The sequence below is a fragment of the Oncorhynchus gorbuscha genome, unplaced genomic scaffold (assembly GCF_021184085.1).
Source record: "Oncorhynchus gorbuscha isolate QuinsamMale2020 ecotype Even-year unplaced genomic scaffold, OgorEven_v1.0 Un_scaffold_624, whole genome shotgun sequence".
NCBI classification, from domain to species: domain Eukaryota; kingdom Metazoa; phylum Chordata; class Actinopteri; order Salmoniformes; family Salmonidae; genus Oncorhynchus; species Oncorhynchus gorbuscha.
The window spans coordinates 266,232-287,887 of NW_025745741.1; the positions used below are offsets into that span (position 1 = coordinate 266,232).

Sequence of the window (21,656 nt, forward strand, 5' to 3'; positions counted from 1 at the left end):
GCCTTCCAGAAGGATAAGGCAGCCAGCCAGCCAGGGCCGGCCTTCCAGAAGGATAAGGCAGCCAGCCAGCCGGGGCCGTCCCTCCAGAAGGATAAGGCAGCCAGCCAGGACTGCCCCTCCAGAAGGATAAGGCAGCCAGGACTGCCCCTCCAGAAGGATAAGGCAGCCAGCCAGCCAGGACTGTCCCTCCAGAAGGATAAGACAGCCAGGCAGGACTGCCCCTCCAGAAGGATAAGGCAGCCAGCCAGGACTGACCCTCCAGAAGGATAAGGCAGCCAGCCAGCCAGGACTGCCCCTCCAGAAGGATAAGGCAGCCAGCCAGGACTGACCCTCCAGAAGGATAAGGCAGCCAGCCAGGACTGACCCTCCAGAAGGATAAGGCAGCCAGCCAGGACTGACCCTCCAGAAGGATAAGGCAGAAGGATAAAACACTCCCACTGAACAATAACCTGTAATAATCTGACATAGAACCAGACAGGACAAACACTCCCACTGAACAATAACCTGTAATAATCTGACATAGAACCAGACAGGACAAACACTCCCACTGAACAATAACCTGTAATAATCTGACATAGAACATGACAGGACAAACACTCCCACTGAACAATAACCTGTAATAATCTGACATAGAACCTGACAGGACAAACACTCCCACTGAACAATAACCTGTAATAATCTGACATAGAACCTGACAGGACAAACACTCCCACTGAACAATAACCTGTAATAATCTGACATAGAACTAGACAGGACAAACACTCCCACTGAACACTGATTCACTTGGCTCAATAGTTCACACCAATGTGCTTCCACTCAACAGCACAGAAGTGGAAGCAATCCCCTCTACAGAGAGTGTGTGTGTGTGTGTGTGTGTGTGTGTGTGTGTGTGTGTGTGTGTGTGTGTGTGTGTGTGTGTGTGTGTGTGTGTGTGTGTGTGTGTGTGTGTGTGTGTGTGTGTGTGTGTGTGTGTGTGTGCTCTCTGATGGTTTGGTTTTGCATACATGGAATGGGTGGCTGGTAATGGGATGCTGCTATCCACAGTGGGTGGCTGGTAATGGGATGCTGCTATCCACAGTGGGTGGCTGGTAATGGGATGCTGCTATCCACATGGGTTTGGTAATTTGCATCCACATGGAATGGGTGGCTGGTAATGGGATGCTGCTATCCACAGTGGGTGGCTGGTAATGGGATGCTGCTATCCACAGTGGGTGGCTGGTAATGGGATGCTGCTATCCACAGTGGGTGGGTGGTAATGGGATGCTGCTATCCACAGTGGGTGGGTGGTAATGGGATGCTGCTGTCCACAGTGGGTGGTAATGGGATGCTGCTATCCACAGTGGGTGGCTGGTAATGGGATGCTGCTATCCACAGTGGGTGGCTGGTAATGGGATGCTGCTATCCACAGTGGGTGGCTGGTAATGGGATGCTGCTATCCACAGTGGGTGGGTGGTAATGGGATGCTGCTGTCCACAGTGGCTGGTAATGGGATGCTGCTGTCCACAGTGGGTGGCTGGTAATGGGATGCTGCTATCCACAGTGGGGTAATGGGATGTACAGTGGGGGATGCTGCTATCCACAGTGGGTGGGTGGTAATGGGATGCTGCTATCCACAGTGGGTGGGTGGTAATGGGATGCTGCTGTCCACAGTGGGTGGGTGGTAATGGGATGCTGCTATCCACAGTGGGTGGCTGGTAATGGGATGCTGCTGTCCACAGTGGGTGGGTGCTATCCACATGGCTGGATGCTGCTGTCCACAGTGGGTGGGTGGTAATGGGATGCTGCTATCCACAGTGGGTGGCTGGTAATGGGATGCTGCTGTCCACAGTGGGTGGTAATGGGATGCTGCTATCCACAGTGGGTGGCTGGTAATGGGATGCTGCTGTCCACAGTGAGTGGGTGGTAATGGGATGCTGCTATCCACAGTGGGTGGCTGGTAATGGGATGCTGCTGTCCACAGTGGGTGGGTGGTAATGGGATGCTGCTGTCCACAGTGGGTGGCTGGTAATGGGATGCTGCTGTCCACAGTGGCTGGTAATGGGATGCTGCTGTCCACAGTGGGTGGAGTGGGGTAATGGGATGCTGCTGTCCACAGTGGGTGGTAATGGGATGCTGCTGTCCACAGTGGGTGGGTGGTAATCGGATGCTGCTGTCCACAGTGGGTGGTAATGGGATGCTGCTGTCCACAGTGGGTGGCTGGTAATGGGATGCTGCTATCCACAGTGGGTGCTTGTCATGCTGGTGCTGGGCCTTCCTGGCCATGGGACTGTGGAGTCGTTCTGCCTCTATTCTTATGAGTTGTGATTCAACAGCCAATCATGTGCGATATCTTGTTAAAACACTGGCACGCGTCCAAATGAAACCACTGCTATTATGCAATGGCTGAGCTAGTCTGACCTAGAAATGCTATGATGACTGCAACACGGCCCCATAATGATGCTCTGGAATGTGTGGAGACTGAATGGAGGAGCTTCAAACCAACATGGAAATTCCAATCTGTAAGTGGTTTCAACTAATTATTATTAACTAACTGGTTCCACAGCGTTTTTTAAATTGACTCAACTTTTCGGTCAAAGTTTTTTTACATTTTTATTTTATTTTACCTTTATATAAATGAACATGCACTATGTCAACGTCTGTCAAATATATACATTGAAAATGTTGTATATTAAAAGCACTGTGCTTGTAACCAGATGCCCTTTATTGTAGTTAAGATGACCAAATAATAATTTATAGTTTAATGAACATATGAGACAAGTTGAGCAAACAGAACATTTTAAGTTGACCCCCCCCCCCCCCCACCCCCCCATGTTTACTCAACCCACAAGGCTCTGGTCAAACATAGTTCACTACGGAATACGGAGCCATTTGCGACGCAGACTGAGTAACATTTCCATCCGGGCATGTTTTATCCTCATCAAACCATCCACTACGTGTCAACACTCGCTCCAGGGTCCTATATAGTCAATCAACAGCTTCCATTTGTGGTTTGAGGAAAAGAACCAGGGATGGGTGGAGGGATTTGGAATCTTGCTTCTGTTTCCATAGCTACATACAGAAGTCTTAGAACAGGAACAGTCCCGCTTGGTTCTGTTTCCATAGCTACATACAGGAGTCTTAGAACAGGAACAGTCCCGCTTGGTTCTGGATCTTAGAACAGGAACAGTCCCGCTTGGTTCTGTTTCCATAGCTACATACAGGAGTCTTAGAACAGGAACAGTCCCGCTTGGTTCTGGATCCTGATTATCAACATGCCGAGTCAGCTGACTGGAGACCAGTAGGGACCAGGAGACACAGGGTTCATTGAGTTACACGTCAGAAAAACAACCTTTCTAATTATTGTTTTTCTTCTCACAGGTGACTCTTTAACCTGTTGTCCTAGAAAATATATATGCTATGAAAACATATATGTAAGCTATACAACACAATCAGTCTTCTATGGTTGGTTTGTTTTGAACTTTGTATGTCTGCCCAAACATGAACTTGATGTACTGGCTGCGGTTACTAGACCGTTTTTGTGAATATGTCTCGACGCTTTACTGCAGCGTTTTCCGTTTTCTTCAAGTGTGTCTGAAACTAAAATGTATGGATGAAATAGGCTGCCGTTGGGCCTCCCGAGTGGGGCAGCCTTCCTTAGGTACTGCATCGCAGTGTTGCGGCGTCACTACAGTCTGGGATCAAACCCAAGCTGTGTCACAATCAGCTGTGACCGGGAGTCCCATAGGGCGGCGCCCAATAAACCCAGCGTTGTCATAGTTAGGGGATGGTTTGGCCCGGGGGGGCTTTACTTGGCTCATTGTGCTCTAGCGACTCCTTGTGGCGGGCCAAGCGCCTGCAGGCTGACCTCGGTCATCAGTTGAATGGTGTAGCTGGCTTCTGGGTTAAGCGGCTGGTGTTAAGAAACGCGGCTTTGGGCGGGTCATGTTTCGGAGGACGCATGATTTGACCTTTGCCTCTCCTGAGCCCGTTGTGGAGTTGCAGCGATGAGACAAGAACGTATATTTCATAATAATATAATAATAATAATAATAATAATGACATTATATAGGATATTGACCAGAACAAAAGATGGAAGATAGATGTTATTCTCTTTCAGTTATTGCCTGTTCAAAGTTACCTTCAAAGCATCATTTAACAATAGTGTGCAGAAACCATCACAAACACACACGCCCACATGTTTCAAAATACACACACACAGATATGCTTCATACACACACAAAGATATGTTTCAAAACACACATATGCCCAGATATATCTCAACAACACTAGACCAGATATATCTCAACAACACTAGACCAGATATATCTCAACAACACGAGACCAGAAAGGTTTCAACAACACTAGACCAGATATATCTCAACAACACTAGACCAGATATATCTCAACAACACTAGACCAGATATATCTCAACAACACGAGACCAGAAAGGTTTCAACAACACTAGACCAGATATATCTCATCAACACTAGACCAGATATATCTCAACAACACTAGACCAGATATATCTCAACAACACTAGACCAGAAAGGTTTCAACAACACTAGACCAGATATATCTCAACAACACTAGACCAGATATATCTCAACAACACTAGACCAGAAAGGTTTCAACAACACTAGACCAGATATATCTCATCAACACTAGACCAGATATATCTCAACAACACTAGACCAGATATATCTCAACAACACTAGACCAGAAAGGTTTCAACAACACTAGACCAGATATATCTCAACAACACTAGACCAGATATATCTCAACAACACGAGACCAGAAAGGTTTCAACAACACTAGACCAGATATATCTCATCAACACTAGACCAGATATATCTCAACAACACTAGACCAGATATATCTCAACAACACTAGACCAGAAAGGTTTCAACAACACTAGACCAGATATATCTCAACAACACTAGACCAGATATATCTCATCAACACTAGACCAGATATATCTCAACAACACTAGACCAGATATATCTCAACAACACTAGACCAGATATATCTCAACAACACTAGACCAGATATATCTCAACAACACTAGACCAGATATATCTCAACAACACTAGACCAGATATATCTCATCAACACTAGACCAGATATATCTCAACAACACTAGACCAGATATATCTCAACAACACTAGACCAGATATATCTCAACAACACTAGACCAGATATATCTCAACAACACTAGACCAGATATATCTCAACAACACTAGACCAGAAAGGTTTCAACAACACTAGACCAGATATATCTCAACAACAATAGACCAGAAAGGTTTCAACAACACTAGACCAGATATATCTCAACAACACGAGACCAGAAAGGTTTCAACAACACTAGACCAGATATATCTCAACAACACTAGACCAGATATATCTCAACAACACTAGACCAGAAAGGTTTCAACAACACTAGACCAGATATATCTCAACAACAATAGACCAGATATATCTCAACAACACTAGACCAGAAAGGTTTCAACAACACTTGACCAGATATATCTCAACAACACTAGACCAAATATGTTTCAACAACACTAGACCAGATATATCTCAACAACACTAGACCAAATATGTTTCAACAACACTAGACCATGGTGAGTTAGGTCAAATGGTCTCCACCCAACAGAGCGAAGGTCGGCCATATTGATTTATTTCTTTTTAGTGACAGTCTCTCTCCTGTTTACCAGAATACTGGAGGTCTGAGCTGATGCACGTTGTTTTCGAGTGATGCTTTAAACACAGCCGAGGAAGGCCCTGGGATGGCCTGCCTGTCGATGATGTCATTATCCCAGTAAGTCATAAACAGTCACAGTGATAAAGGCGGGCGCTGCACAAGCCGCCTCTCAGGTCACTGAGTATGGTGATGCTCCTTACACATTACAGAACTGAAATAAGGAAGCATTTTTGTTTTTCTCGTCTCTCTGTAACTATGACGTGGATGTAAATAAACCCAGCTGGGGGACAGTCTACGCCAAGTTCTTCAAAACAAGACGTGATGTTCACCCTCTCCCCAAGGACACATCACCCATCTATCAGCCTTCTATCTGTGAAACACATATCGCTGAATTAAGAGGGAAGAGATGATGTCTAACACACTAGATAAATGATAAGCTAAATGTCAATAGGCAGGACAGCACACACTGTTTAAAACACCACAGTACAAACATATACAGGACTGTGAACTTGGCAACGATCCACCATTTACACAGCAAAGGAACGTAGACTAGGCTACACATCAACCAAAAGCCTTATTCATTCACTTCCAGAACAGTAAATCAGCTATTTAATGAAACACTGTATAGGTAAAGTAAAGGCAGATGACCCCCAGATTCCCCTTGACTTTGTGTGATGTAATGTACTCAGATATCCATACTGAGTTGAATACTGACCTGAGCAGCTGAGCAGCTGTTGGTTGAAAAATGAGGACAAACATCAGAAATAGCCACAGCCTTTTCCAGCCATAGTGGAACATACTCTAAACATCATAAATGTAATTCCATGTAGTTTCAATAAACTTGTGTCAGAATACTGTAGTACCTACTGAATATACATACTACTGATGCAGTTTAAATTTCCTGCATACAGTCTTTAAATATATCCAGTCTTTTTTATTTGATTTATATATATTTTTTAACTTTACTAGTGAGGGAGGTACCAAACCAAGTGACACCCTATTCCCTATATAGTGTACTACTTTTCACCAGGGTCAATTGGTCAAAAGTACTGCATTATAAAGCTAATAGGTCAAATAGGGTTCCATTTGGAATGCATCCCAAGCAGCCAATGGCTGCTCTGCCTCTGCTCAGCTGAGCTCACTACACACAGAGCCTCATTCAGGATTGGATTGTTTCTGTCCAGCTGGCTCACAGCAATGAGCACAGCAGCTGTAAGATAGCTGGAGGGACATACAGTACCAGTCAAAAGATTAAGAACACCTACTCATTTAAAGGTTTTTCTTTATTTTTACTATTTTATACATTGTAGAATAATAGTGAATACATCAAAACTATGAAATAACACATACGGAATCATGTAGTAACCAAAAAAGTGTTAAACACATGAAAATATATGATGAGTCCAAATTTTAGTTTTTTGGTTCCAACCGACGTGTCTTTGTGAGATGCAGATAAGGTGAATGGATGATCTCTGCATGTGTTGTTCCCACCATGAAGCATGGAGGAGGAGGTGTGATGGTGTCGGGGTGCTTTGCAGGTGACACTATCAGTGATTTATTTAGAATTCAAGGCACACTTAACCAGCATGGCTACCACAGCATTCTGCAGCGATACGCCATCCCATCTGGTTTGCACTTAGTGGGACTATCATTTGTTTTTCAATTACCCAACACCTCCAGGCTGTGTAAGGGCTACTTGACCAAGAAGGAGAGAGATGGAGTGCTGCATCAGATGATCTGGCCTCCACAAACACCCGACCACAACCCAATTGAGATGGTTTGGGATGAGTTGGGCCGCAGAGTGAAGGAAATTCAGCCAGCAAGTGCTCAGCATATGTATGAACCCCTTCAAGACTGTTGGAAAAGCATTCCAGGTGAAGCTGGTTGAGAGAATGCCAAGACTATGCAAAGCTGTCATCAAGGCAAAGGGTGGCTACTTTGAAGAATTTCAAATCTAAAATAGATTTTGATTTGTTTAACACTTTTTTGGTTACTACATTATTCCATGTGTTATTTCATAGTTTTGATGTCGTCACTATTTTTCTACAATATAGAACATTTTCTAAAAATAAAGAGAAGCCCTTGAATGAGTAGGTGTCCAAACTTTTGAATGGTACTGTATATCTCTCCCTACCTGCCTGTCTTGTGTACAGCATAACATCAACATGGACAAAACCCACCTTTTCTTTAACAACACAGCCATTGTGCTCAGGCAGGCACCTCACAGGCAGGCACCTCACAAGCTCTGCAGGCTTCTAGCACAGTGGATTTAGGTTTCGGCTACCCAGCAGCTACCTAGCAGGTTTTGGCTACCCAGCAGCTACCCAGCAGCTTTCAACTAACCAGCAGCTACCCAGCAGGTTTCGGCTACCCAGCAGCTACCCAGCAGCTACCCAGCAGGTTTCAGCTACCCAGCAGCTACCCAGCAGGTTTCAGCTACCCAGCAGGTTTCAGCTACCCAGCAGGTTTCAGCTACCCAGCAGGTTTCGACTACCCAGCAGCTACCCAGCAGCTACCCAGCAGGTTTCGACTGCCCAGCAGCTACCCAGCAGGTTTCAGCTACCCAGCAGCTACCCAGCAGCTACCCAGCAGGTTTCGACTGCCCAGCAGCTACCCAGCAGGTTTCAGCTACCCAGCAGGTTTCAGCTACCCAGCAGCTACCCAGCAGGTTTCAGCTACCCAGCAGCTACCCAGCAGGTTTCAGCTACCCAGCAGCTACCCAGCAGGTTTCGACTGCCCAGCAGCTACCCAGCAGGTTTCAGCTACCCATCAGCTACCCAGCAGGTTTCAGCTACCCAGCAGGTTTCAGCTACCCAGCAGCTACCCAGCAGGTTTCGACTGCCCAGCAGCTACCCAGCAGGTTTCAGCTACCCATCAGCTACCCAGCAGGTTTCAGCTACCCAGCAGGTTTCAGCTACCCAGCAGGTTTCAGCTACCCAGCAGCTACCCAGCAGGTTTCAGCTACCCAGCAGCTACCCAGCAGGTTTCAGCTACCCAGCAGCTACCCAGCAGGTTTCGACTGCCCAGCAGCTACCCAGCAGGTTTCAGCTACCCAGCAGCTACCCAGCAGGTTTCAGCTACCCAGCAGCTACCCAGCAGGTTTCGACTGCCCAGCAGCTACCCAGCAGGTTTCAGCTACCCAGCAGCTACCCAGCAGGTTTCAGCTACCCAGCAGGTTTCAGCTACCCAGCAGGTTTCGACTGCCCAGCAGCTACCCAGCAGGTTTCAGCTACCCAGCAGCTACCCAGCAGGTTTCAGCTACCCAGCAGGTTTCGACTGCCCAGCAGCTACCCAGCAGGTTTCAGCTACCCAGCAGCTACCCAGCAGGTTTCAGCTACCCAGCAGCTACCCAGCAGGTTTCGACTGCCCAGCAGCTACCCATCAGGTTTCAGCTACCCAGCAGGTTTCAGCTACCCAGCAGGTTTCAGCTACCCAGCAGGTTTCAGCTACCCAGCAGCTACCCAGCAGCTACCCAGCAGGTTTCAGCTGCCCAGCAGCTACCCAGCAGGTTTCAGCTACCCAGCAGGTTTCAGCTACCCAGCAGCTACCCAGCAGGTTTCAGCTACCCAGCAGCTACCCAGCAGGTTTCAGCTACCCAGCAGCTACCCAGCAGGTTTCAGCTACCCAGCAGCTACCCAGCAGGTTTCAGCTACCCAGCAGGTTTCAGCTACCCAGCAGGTTTCAGCTACCCAGCAGCTACCCAGCAGGTTTCAGCTACCCAGCAGCTACCCAGCAGGTTTCAGCTACCCAGCAGCTACCCAGCAGGTTTCAGCTACCCAGCAGCTACCCAGCAGGTTTCAGCTACCCAGCAGGTTTCAGCTACCCAGCAGCTACCCAGCAGGTTTCAGCTACCCAGCAGGTTTCAGCTACCCAGCAGGTTTCAGCTACCCATCAGGTTTCAGCTACCCATCAGCTACCCAGCAGGTTTCAGCTACCCAGCAGGTTTCAGCTACCCAGCAGGTTTCAGCTACCCATCAGGTTTCAGCTACCCATCAGCTACCCAGCAGGTTTCAGCTACCCAGCAGGTTTCAGCTACCCAGCAGGTTTCAGCTACCCAGCAGGTTTCAGCTACCCAGCAGCTACCCAGCAGGTTTCAGCTACCCAGCAGCTACCCAGCAGGTTTCAGCTACCCATCAGGTTTCAGCTACCCAGCAGCTACCCAGCAGGTTTCAGCTACCCAGCAGGTTTCAGCTACCCAGCAGGTTTCAGCTACCCAGCAGCTACCCAGCAGGTTTCAGCTACCCAGCAGCTACCCAGCAGGTTTCAGCTACCCAGCAGCTACCCAGCAGGTTTCAGCTACCCAGCAGGTTTCAGATACCCAGCAGCTACCCAGCAGGTTTCAGCTACCCAGCAGGTTTCAGCTACCCAGCAGGTTTCAGCTACCCAGCAGGTTTCAGCTACACAGCAGGTTTCAGCTACCCAGCAGCTACCCAGCAGGTTTCAGCTACCCAGCAGGTTTCAGCTACCCAGCAGCTACCCAGCAGGTTTCAGCTACCCAGCAGGTTTCAGCTACCCAGCAGGTTTCAGCTACCCAGCAGGTTTCAGCTACCCAGCAGGTTTCAGCTACCCATCAGGTTTCAGCTACCCAGCAGGTTTCAGCTACCCAGCAGGTTTCAGCTACCCATCAGGTTTCAGCTACCCAGCAGGTTTCAGCTACCCATCAGGTTTCAGCTACCCAGCAGGTTTCAGCTACCCAGCAGGTTTCAGCTACCCATCAGGTTTCAGCTACCCAGCAGGTTTCAGCTACCCAGCAGGTTTCAGCTACCCAGCAGCTACCCAGCAGGTTTCAGCTACCCATCAGGTTTCAGCTACCCAGCAGGTTTCAGCTACCCAGCAGGTTTCAGCTACCCAGCAGGTTTCAGCTACCCAGCAGGTTTCAGCTACCCAGCAGGTTTCAGCTACCCAGCAGGTTTCAGCTACCCAGCAGCTACCCAGCAGGTTTCAGCTACCCAGCAGGTTTCAGCTACCCACCAGGTTTCAGCTACCCAGCAGGTTTCAGCTACCCAGCAGGTTTCAGCTACCCAGCAGGTTTCAGCTACCCAGCAGGTTTCAGCTACCCAGCAGCTACCCAGCAGGTTTCAGCTACCCATCAGGTTTCAGCTACCCAGCAGGTTTCAGCTACCCAGCAGGTTTCAGCTACCCATCAGGTTTCAGCTACCCATCAGGTTTCAGCTACCCAGCAGGTTTCAGCTACCCAGCAGGTTTCAGCTACCCAGCAGCTACCCAGCAGGTTTCAGCTACCCAGCAGGTTTCAGCTACCCAGCAGCTACCCAGCAGGTTTCAGCTACCCAGCAGGTTTCAGCTACCCAGCAGGTTTCAGCTACCCAGCAGGTTTCAGCTACCCAGCAGCTACCCAGCAGGTTTCAGCTACCCATCAGGTTTCAGCTACCCAGCAGGTTTCAGCTACCCAGCAGGTTTCAGCTACCCATCAGGTTTCAGCTACCCATCAGGTTTCAGCTACCCAGCAGGTTTCAGCTACCCAGCAGGTTTCAGCTACCCAGCAGGTTTCAGCTACCCAGCAGGTTTCAGCTACCCAGGGAAGTTGTATCTTTAAAAAAAAAATTAACCCCTTTTTTCTCCCCAATTGGTAGTTACAGCCTTGTCTCATCGCTGCAACTCCCGTACGGACTCGGGAGAGGCGAAGGTCGAGAGCCATGCTCCCGAGAGCCATGCGTCCTCCAAAACACAACCCATCCAACCCGGAAGCCAGCCGCACCAATATGTCGGAGGAAACACCTTATACCTGGCGACCTGGTCAGAGTGCACTGCGCCCGGCCCGCCACAGGAGTCACTAGTGCGCGATGAGACAAGGATTTCACTGCCGGCCAAACCCTCCCTAACCTGGACGACGCTGGGCCAATTGTGCGCCGCCCCATGGACTCGAACCCAGACTCTCTGGTGGCACAGAGATTAGACCACTGCGCTATCCGGGAGGCCTGGAAGATGTTTTGTCAAAAGTAAAATATATAGGCTATGGAATCATCAACAGATGGACCACAGAGCAGCAGGCCTCCTCAACAGACAGTAGGCTATGGAATCATCAACAGATGGACCACAGAGCAGCAGGCCTCCTCAACCAACAGTAGGCTATGGAATCATCAACAGATGGACCACAGAGCAGCAGGCCTCCTCAACAGACAGTAGGCTATGGAATCATCAACAGATGGACCACAGAGCAGCAGGCCTCCTCAACCAACAGTAGGCTATGGAATCATCAACAGATGGACCACAGAGCAGCAGGCCTCCTCAACAGACATTCACTGTTGCCTGAAGTTGTTTAATATGCTGTGTTAGTGTCAGCCTGGCCTGGCAGAGCAGACCAGCAGGGCTGAGCAGCAGCAGATCCTCTAGTCGGGTGGATGTGTGTTCTGATTGGCTGCCATGCAAATCAGAAGTCCAGCACCAGCCAGCCCCATCCCGCCACAGCCCTCCCTCCCACCCACGCCCTCTCCACTCCCAGGCAACTCACAGTGGCTGCCTCCCAAATGGAAAACATATTCCCTATATAGTGCACAACGTTTAACAAGCAGTCCTAGGGAATAGGGTGCCATTTAAGAACAGTGACAGGTCTAGTGCAGCTAATCAGACCACCCTGCTGGACCCAAATGGTAACTGTTACAGAGTGAAACCAGCACCCTGTGAAAATCTGACTTGGTGGATTAGGGTTGTGGAATCAGATTAAGGTGGTAGGAGCTGCCTGAGACTGTAATGAACAAACTGAGAGGTTTTTCTCTTTCATTAGTAATCCATCAACATTCAGAGAGAGAGAGAGAGAGAGAGGCGTGAGGGATACGTAATGTTTCAACGTCCACTATGTGAGAGGAGGAGACTAGTACAGTAACAACTAGGCCCTGAGGGGGAATCTATACACACTGGGGGGGGGGGGATCAGTCTGGCCAGCGAGTCAGCAACAAAGCTGTTACTACTCTATCATGTCTATACACACTGGGGGGGGGATCAGTCTGGCCAGCGAGCCAGCAACAAAGCTGTTACTACTCTATCATGTCTATACACACTGGGGGGGAGGAGATCAGTCTGGCCAGCGAGCCAGCAACAAAGCTGTTACTACTCTATCATGTCTATACACACTGGGGGGAGGAGATCAGTCTCTGTTACTACTCTATCATGTCTATACACACTGGGGGGAGGAGATCAAGCGAGCCAGCAACAAAGCTGTTACTACTCTATCATGTCTATACACACTGGGGGGAGAAGATCAGTCTGGCCAGCGAGCCAGCAACAAAGCTGTTACTACTCTATCATGGCAAGTCAGTCCCACGAGAGAGCACAGTTTTCCAACTTCCACAAATAGTCATATTGTACTGCAGGCATTGGTCAACTGGTTTGGTCAATTACATTCCAATAGCTTTTTGGAATTTCAGTTTACATAAGTGAATTTAAATGGAATTGACCCCCCAACCCTGGTCTGAATGGTGATTTGTACAGTAAGCTGTTCACAGGAAAGTTAAAGCACTCACACACAGCTAAACAGTGCATAGGGGACAAACAGTTAGGAAATATTTAAAGGTCCCGAACACTCATTCTGATTCCCATGGAAAATTGCCTTTTGAGTGACAAAAACATCACCCACAATATTTTTCACCAATAAAACATTTCAAAATTTGAAGTTAGGAAGTCTGAAAGGACAGATTGAGTAGGCACGGAGATAGTTGACTGAGTGGGCGGGGACCTAGCAGGCTGAGTGGGCGGGGACCTAGCAGGCTGAGTGGGTGGGGACCGGCAGGCTGAGTGGGCGGGGAGAAGTCTGAAAGGACAGATTGAGTAGGCACGGAGATAGTTGACTGAGTGGGCGGGGACCTAGCAGGCTGAGTGGGCGGGGACCTAGCAGGCTGAGTGGGTGGGGACCTAGCAGGCTGAGTGGGCGGGGACCTAGAAGTCTGAAAGGACAGATTGAGTAGGCACGGAGATGAGCCCTTATTTTGGTTACTTCAAATCAGTGTAGATGAAGGTTAGGAGACGGGTTAAAGAATTGTTTTGAAGCCTTGAGACATTTTAGACATTGAATGTGTATGTGTGCCATTCAGAGGGTGAATGGGCCAGACAAAAGATTGAAGTGCCTTTGAATGGGGTATGGTAGTAGGTGCCAGGCACACCGGTTTGAACTGCAACACTAGTGGGGGTTTTCCAACTCAGTATTAGGAAGGTGTTCCTAATGTTTGGAATACTCAGGGTATATTAACTCTCAGACAATGTTCATAACTCATGACTATCAATGATGTCTCCTGTTTGAAATGTTTCTCGACGTAATGACATGACAACTGTGTTGTTGTTTTGGACAACCCTTCCCCTTGCTTTTGTTCCACGCTGACTAAAGACCTAGCTAGACAGCAACTTCTCTAGCAAACACCAGACACAGATGAAAGCAGAAACCTATAAGTACATTTGCCTTAGAATAGATGAATAGGGGAAACTTCTAATTATATTTGTTGACACGCTACGCTGTTACTAGCTAACTAGCTATGTAAACCATAGCCCTCTGCAAACATGCTGCAGTCAACCGTTGACTAGCTAACTAGCTATGTAAACCATAGCCCTCTACAAACATGCTGCAGTCAACCGTTGACTAGCTAACTAGCTATGTAAACCATAGCCCTCTGTTGACACGCTGCAGTCAACCGTTGACTAGCTAACTAGCTACGTAAACCATAGCCCTCTGCAAACACACTGCAGTCAACCGTTGACTAGCTAACTAGCTATGTAAACCATAGCCCTCTGCAAACACACTGCAGTCAACCGTTGACTAGCTAACTAGCTATGTAAACCATAGCCCTCTGCAAACACACTGCAGTCAACCATTGACTAGCTAACTAGCTATGTAAACCATAGCCCTCTGCAAACACACTGCAGTCAACCGTTGACTAGCTAACTATCTACGTAAACCATAGCCCTCTGCAAACACACTGCAGTCAACCGTTGACTAGCTAACTAGCTATGTAAACCATAGCCCTCTGCAAACACACTGCAGTCAACCGTTGACTAGCTAACTAGCTATGTAAACCATAGCCCTCTGCAAACACACTGCAGTCAACCGTTGACTAGCTAACTAGCTATGTAAACCATAGCCCTCTGCAAACACACTGCAGTCAACCGTTGACTAGCTAACTATCTACGTAAACCATAGCCCTCTGTAAACACACTGCAGTCAACCGTTGACTAGCTAACTAGCTATGTAAACCATAGCCCTCTGTAAACACACTGCAGTCAACCGTTGACTAGCTAACTAGCTATGTAAACCATAGCCCTCTGCAAACACACTGCAGTCAACCGTTGACTAGCTAACTAGCTATGTAAACCATAGCCCTCTGTAAACACACTGCAGTCAACCGTTGACTAGCTAACTAGCTATGTAAACCATAGCCCTCTGCAAACACACTGCAGTCAACCGTTGACTAGCTAACTAGCTATGTAAACCATAGCCCTCTGTAAACACACTGCAGTCAACCGTTGACTAGCTAACTATCTACGTAAACCATAGCCCTCTGTAAACACGCCTTCTGCCATGTTGGTTACAAGGACGAAATCTTACTTAAAAAAGGTACTTTTGAGATATTAATATAAGTATTTTAAAACGTTGATGGAATTAGTGTGAAAAAATAATTGTATTTCAAAATCTATACATATTCCATACTTGAGAGAACAATATAAGGAGTGTAACGACACTAAGATGGTGTCTGTATCATGTACGGATCACAGACCTATGGCTGCGTTTACACAGGCAGCCCCAATTCTGATCTGTTCTTCACTATTTGGTCTTTCGACCAATCAGTTTAGCTCTGAAAAAAAGATCTGATGTGATTGATCAAAATACCAATTAATGGAGAAAAAAAATATCAGAATTGGGCTGCCTGTGTAAACGCAGGCATAGGGTTTAAAAAGGGCCTAAACTGGCCACTTTCATCATGATTTTTCCCCAAAACTGTTGGTGATACAAATAGAAAAATCAGGTCAAACATCCTTCCTCCCAAGGAAGTTACTACGTGAGCCTTGCCAGAACAATCTGACATACAGAAAATATTTTCGGCCTACACTGGCGTGGAATCGCCAATAGCATTCACAAAGTATTTATATGTGTGGCATTAGAAGAGTAAAAAATGGACTTACTATGTTGATGAGTGTGAGGACATAGTTCTGTACGTGCTCCTTGCCATGGAAGCGCACCACAGAGTCGTCCACAGCCAGCAGCACCTCGATGTTGTAGTCATCCTTCTTGGCGTGCCGCCGTTTGCGCTCAGACTCTGTCAGCTTGAGCTCCAAGAGGTCCAGAGCACCGGGGAGGTCAGCAATCCCAAAGTCTGTCACTGTGTGGAGGAGAAGAGACATGAGGAATTACAACGAGGAACATTTAGCATATTTAGCATATTCATGTAAACATGAACAGCATGTTCAAGTAACATAGCAACATTTAGCCTACAGCAGCATGTTTACATGAGGAATTACAACAAGTAACATAGCAACATTTAGCCTACAGCAGTATGTTTACATGAGGAATTACAAGTAACATAGCAACATTTAGCCTACAGCAGCATGTTTACATGCAGAATTACAACAAGTAACATAGCAACATTTAGCCTACAGCAGCATGTTTACATGAGGAATTACAACAACATAGCAACATTTAGCCTACAGCAGCATGTTTACATGAGGAATTACAACAAGTAACATAGCAACATTTAGCCTACAGCAGCATGTTTACATGAAGAATTACAATAAGTAACATAGCAACATTTAGCCTACAGCAGCATGTTTACATGCAGAATTACAACAAGTAACATAGCAACATTTAGCCTACAGCAGCATGTTTACATGAAGAATTACAACAAGTAACATAGCAACATTTAGCCTACAGCAGCATGTTTACATGAAGAATTACAACAAGTAACATAGCAACATTTAGCCTACAGCAGTATGTTTACATGAGGATGAGGAGGTAGTATGTCCTCCTCTCCGATGGCTCCCAATAGCAACAGCCTACAGCCCTATTTAGTGCACTCTCAATTCCCTATTTAGTGCACTCCCAATTCCCTATTTAGTGCACTCCCAATTCCCTATTTAGTGCAGGAATTCCCAATTCCCTATTTAGTGCACTCCCAATTCCCTATTTAGTGCACTCCCAATTCCCTATTTAGTGCACTCCCAATTCCCTGTTTAGTGCACTCCCAATTGGCCCACTCCCAATTCCCTATTTAGTGCACTCCCAATTCCCTATTTAGTGCACTCCCAATTCCCTATTTAGTGCACTCCCAATTCCCTATTTAGTGCACTCCCAATTCCCTGTTTAGTGCACTCCCTCCCAATTCCCTATTTAGTGCACTCCCTCCCGTAGGTGCTCCACAACATTAAAAATGGAAAACGTTGCCATTGGGGACATAACCTATTCCCGAGTTTGCGTAGGTGCTCCACAACATTAAAAATGGAAAACGTTGCCATTGGGGCGTTTGCTGTCAAGCGTTGATCAAAAGTAGTGCAGTTAAATAGGAAATGGGGAGAAATATGGGACACAACCAAGCTTTGGAATTGTCTCGTGTCGTCTCAATGATGCAGACAGTCCAGACATGAACAGACAGTCCAGACATGAACAGGAGAGACTGTACAAGGCTGATCTGAGACCTGTATAATGATGCAGACAGTCCAGACAAGGCTGATCTGAGACCTGTATAATGATGCAGACAGTCCAGACATGAACAGGAGAGACTGTACAAGGCTGAACTGAGACCTGTATAATGATGCAGACAGTCCAGACATGAACAGGAGAGACTGTACAAGGCTGATCTGAGACCTGACATGAACCATACAACTGACCCCTTGATCCCATCACCTGAACACTATCTCCAATCATACATCAACATCCTCTTCCTGCTCAAACCTCTTCCTGCTCAGCATGACACTGCTCAAACCCCTCAACATCCTCTTCCTGCTCAATCCTCTTCCTGCTCAACCCCCTCAACATCCTTTTGCTGCTCAACCCCTCCACATCCTCTTCCTTCTCAACCCCCTCCACATCCTCTTCCTGCTCAACCCCCTCAACATCCTCTTCCTGCTCAACCCCCTCAACATCCTCTTCCCTCAACCCCCTCAACATCCAACCCCCTCACATCCTCTTCCTGCTCAACCCCCTCAACATCCTCTTCCTGCTCAACCCCCTCAACATCCTCTTCCTGCTCAACCCCCTCAACATCCTCTTCCTGCTCAACCCCCTCAACATCCTCTTCCATCCTCTTCCTGCTCAACCCCCTCAACATCCTCTTCCTGCTCAACCCCCTCAACATCCTCTTCCTGCTCAACCCCCTCAACATCCTCTTCCTGCTCAAACCCCTCAAATCCTCTTCCTGCTCAATCCCCTCAACATCCTCTTCCTGCTCAATCCCCTCAACATCCTCTTCCTGCTCAACCCCCTCAACATCCTCTTCCTGCTCAACCCCCTAAGTACACTATATATATAATGTTGATGTCCAGGACGTCAGAGACATCATCTTCTGTAATATACAGCTTAAAGAACCAGGTGACTGTGCATTCTCAGTAGGATATGATTTGGCATTTTAGTTATTTTATTTTTAAGCTGTTTGTGTCCCTGGAAAATGACTCGGCGAAATGCAACAGTTACCTGTAAAGTCAACAAAGGAAAGAACGGAAACCATCCGAAATAACATTGAAGTACAATAACAAAACATAATAATGTTTTTAATTTCCTTATTGAACATTATTGTTGTCAACAGCAACAGGAATGTGTCTGGATAAAATGTGTTATTACCATGTAGAAACAGCCTGGTGTTATAAAACATGGAGTTTGGCTATGGACAGCTGGGAATGATCACATTCCACCATGCCGGCAAGGAATCTCTGCCACCTCACTACGCTGTCTGAGACCCACACACTAGACCAGACGGGCATCCAGCCTGGGCTCAATCCCATTCCAAATCGAGGCCTTTCAGCGCTTGCTCTAGCCTGCTTCCTAATGCAGACAGTTCCAAGACAGTGAATCATATAAATGTTCCTAGGTGAGAAACAGTACGGCATAGAGAAGAGAAAATACTACTGTGTCGTTAGAACGAATACTTGGAATCTGTCGGACAAATAATAGGCTGCCACAGAGGAAGGTTTGTCTCAGTGGCTGGAAATACAAGGGCTCTCTATGTATCTAAGGTCCAATCATCCTCTACTCTATAGAAATACAAGGGCTCTCTATGTGTCTAAGGTCCAATCATCCTCTACTCTATAGGAATACAAGGGCTCTCTATGTGTCTAAGGTCCAATCATCCTCTACTCTACTCTATAGAAATACAAGGGCTCTCTATGTATCTAAGGTCCAATCATCCTCTACTCTATAGAAATACAAGGGCTCTCTAGGTGTCTAAGGTCCAATCATCCTCTACTCTACTCTATAGAAATACAAGGGCTCTCTAGGTGTCTAAGGTCCAATCATCCTCTACTCTATAGAAATACAAGGGCTCTCTATGTCTAAGGTCCAATCATCCTCTACTCTATAGAAATACAAGGGCTCTCTATGTCTAAGGTCCAATCATCCTCTACTCTACTCTATAGAAATACAAGGGTTCTCTGTGTCTAAGGTCCAATCATCCTCTACTCTATAGAAATACAAGGGCTCTCTATGTGTCTATGTGTCTAAGGTCCAATCATCCTCTACTCTATAGAAATACAAGGGTTCTCTATAGAAATACAAGGGTCTAAGGTCCAATCATCCTCTACTCTACTCTATAGAAATACAAGGGTTCTCTATGTGTCTAAGGTCTCAATCATCCTCAATCATCCTCTACTCTCTACTCTATAGAAATACAAGGGTTCTCTATGTGTCTAAGGTCCAATCATCCTCTACTCTACTCTATAGAAATACAAGGGCTTTCTATGTGTCTAAGGTCCAATCATCCTCTACTCTATAGAAATACAAGGGCTCTCTATGTGTCTAAGGTCCAATCATCCTCTACTCTATAGAAATACAAGGGTTCTCTATGTGTCTAAGGTCCAATCATCCTCTACTCTACTCTATAGAAATACAAGGGTTCTCTATGTGTCTAAGGTCCAATCATCCTCTACTCTACTCTATAGAAATACAAGGGCTCTCTATGTGTCTAAGGTCCAATCATCCTCTACTCTACTCTATAGAAATACAAGGGTTCTCTATGTGTCTAAGGTCCAATCATCCTCTACTCTATAGAAATACAAGGGTTCTCTATGTGTCTAAGGTCCAATCATCCTCTACTCTATAGAAATACAAGGGTTCTCTATGTGTCTAAGGTCCAATCATCCTCTACTCTATAGAAATACAAGGGTTCTCTATGTGTCTAAGGTCCAATCATCCTCTACTCTATAGAAATACAAGGGCTCTCTATGTGTCTAAGGTCCAATCATCCTCTACTCTACTCTATAGAAATACAAGGGTTCTCTATGTGTCTAAGGTCCAATCAGGTCCAATCATCTACTCTACTCTATAGAAATACAAGGGCTCTCTATGTGTCTAAGGTCCAATCATCCTCTACTCTACTCTATAGAAATACAAGGGTTCTCTATGTGTCTAAGGTCCAATCATCCTCTACTCTATAGAAATACAAGGGCTCTCTATGTGTCTAAGGTCCAATCATCCTCTACTCTATAGAAATACAAGGGCTCTCTATGTGTCTAAGGTAAATTCATCCTCTACTCTACTCTACTCTATAGAAATACAAGGGTTCTCTATGTGTCTAAAGTCCAATCATCCTCTACTCTACTCTATAGAAATACAAGGGTTCTCTATGTGTCTAAGGTCCAATCATCCTCTACTCTATAGAAATACAAGGGCTCTCTATGTGTCTAAGGTCCAATCATCCTCTACTCTATAGAAATACAAGGGCTCTCTAGGTGTCTAAGGTCCAAGCATCCACATGGATGGAGATAGCAGGTGTCCATTGGATATGATTGAGAGAAGGTTTTGCATTGCTGTCAGTGACAATGTGACAAACTGAGAGAAGGTTTTGCATTGCTGTCAGTGACAATGTGACAAACTGAGAGAAGTAGCTAAACTTGACAAATAGGAAGTATGATTGTAAATGGCCTAGCCAGCTGCCTATACATTCCAGTACTTTCAGAACCACATCATGGTTGTAAATGGCCCAGCCAGCTGCCTACATTCCAGTACTTTCAGAACCACATCATGGTTGTAAATGGCCCAGCCAGCTGCCTACATTCCAGTACTTTCAGAACCACATCATGGTTGTAAATGGCCCAGCCAGCTGCCTACATTCCAGTACTTTCAGAACCACATCATGGTTGTAAATGGCCCAGCCAGCTGCCTACATTCCAGTACTTTCAGAACCACATCATGGTTGTAAATGGCCCAGCCAGCTGCCTACATTCCAGTACTTTCAGAACCACATCATGGTTGTAAATGGCCCAGCCAGCTGCCTACATTCCAGTACTTTCAGAACCACATCATGGTTGTAAATGGCCCAGCCAGCTGCCTACATTCCAGTACTTTCAGAACCACATCATGGTTGTAAATGGCCCAGCCAGCTGCCTACATTCCAGTACTTTCAGAACCACATCATGGTTGTAAATGGCCCAGCCAGCTGCCTACATTCCAGTACTTTCAGAACCACATCATGGTTGTAAATGGCCCAGCCAGCTTCCTGACACAGTACAGTGGGTTTGATAGAACCACATCATGGGGAAACGTTCCCAGCCACGCTGCCTCATTCCAGTCACTTTCAGGGGTGACTTTGTTGTTATTGATACTGGCCCAGCGGGGAGAGCATGGATATAATCCAGTACTTCAGAACCACTGTACTGATGGTCTGAATGGTATGCATACTGACCATAGTTACAATGGTAACTTCCGTTCTAGTATCAGATAGGAGTTCTTTGGCTTGTAACCATAGCAGATCCCATTTGGTGCTCTATAGAACCCTTTTTTAAAGGTTCTATAAAGAACCATGCTCATGAGGTTCTAAATGGAACCTGTATGGTG

The 21,656-nt window shown here is 46.5% G+C and overlaps 1 pseudogene; it reads right to left on the reverse strand.

Moving 5' to 3' along the window:
* LOC124019537 overlaps positions 1-21,656 on the reverse strand; it is a 135,436-nt pseudogene that overhangs the window by 52,862 nt on the left and 60,918 nt on the right.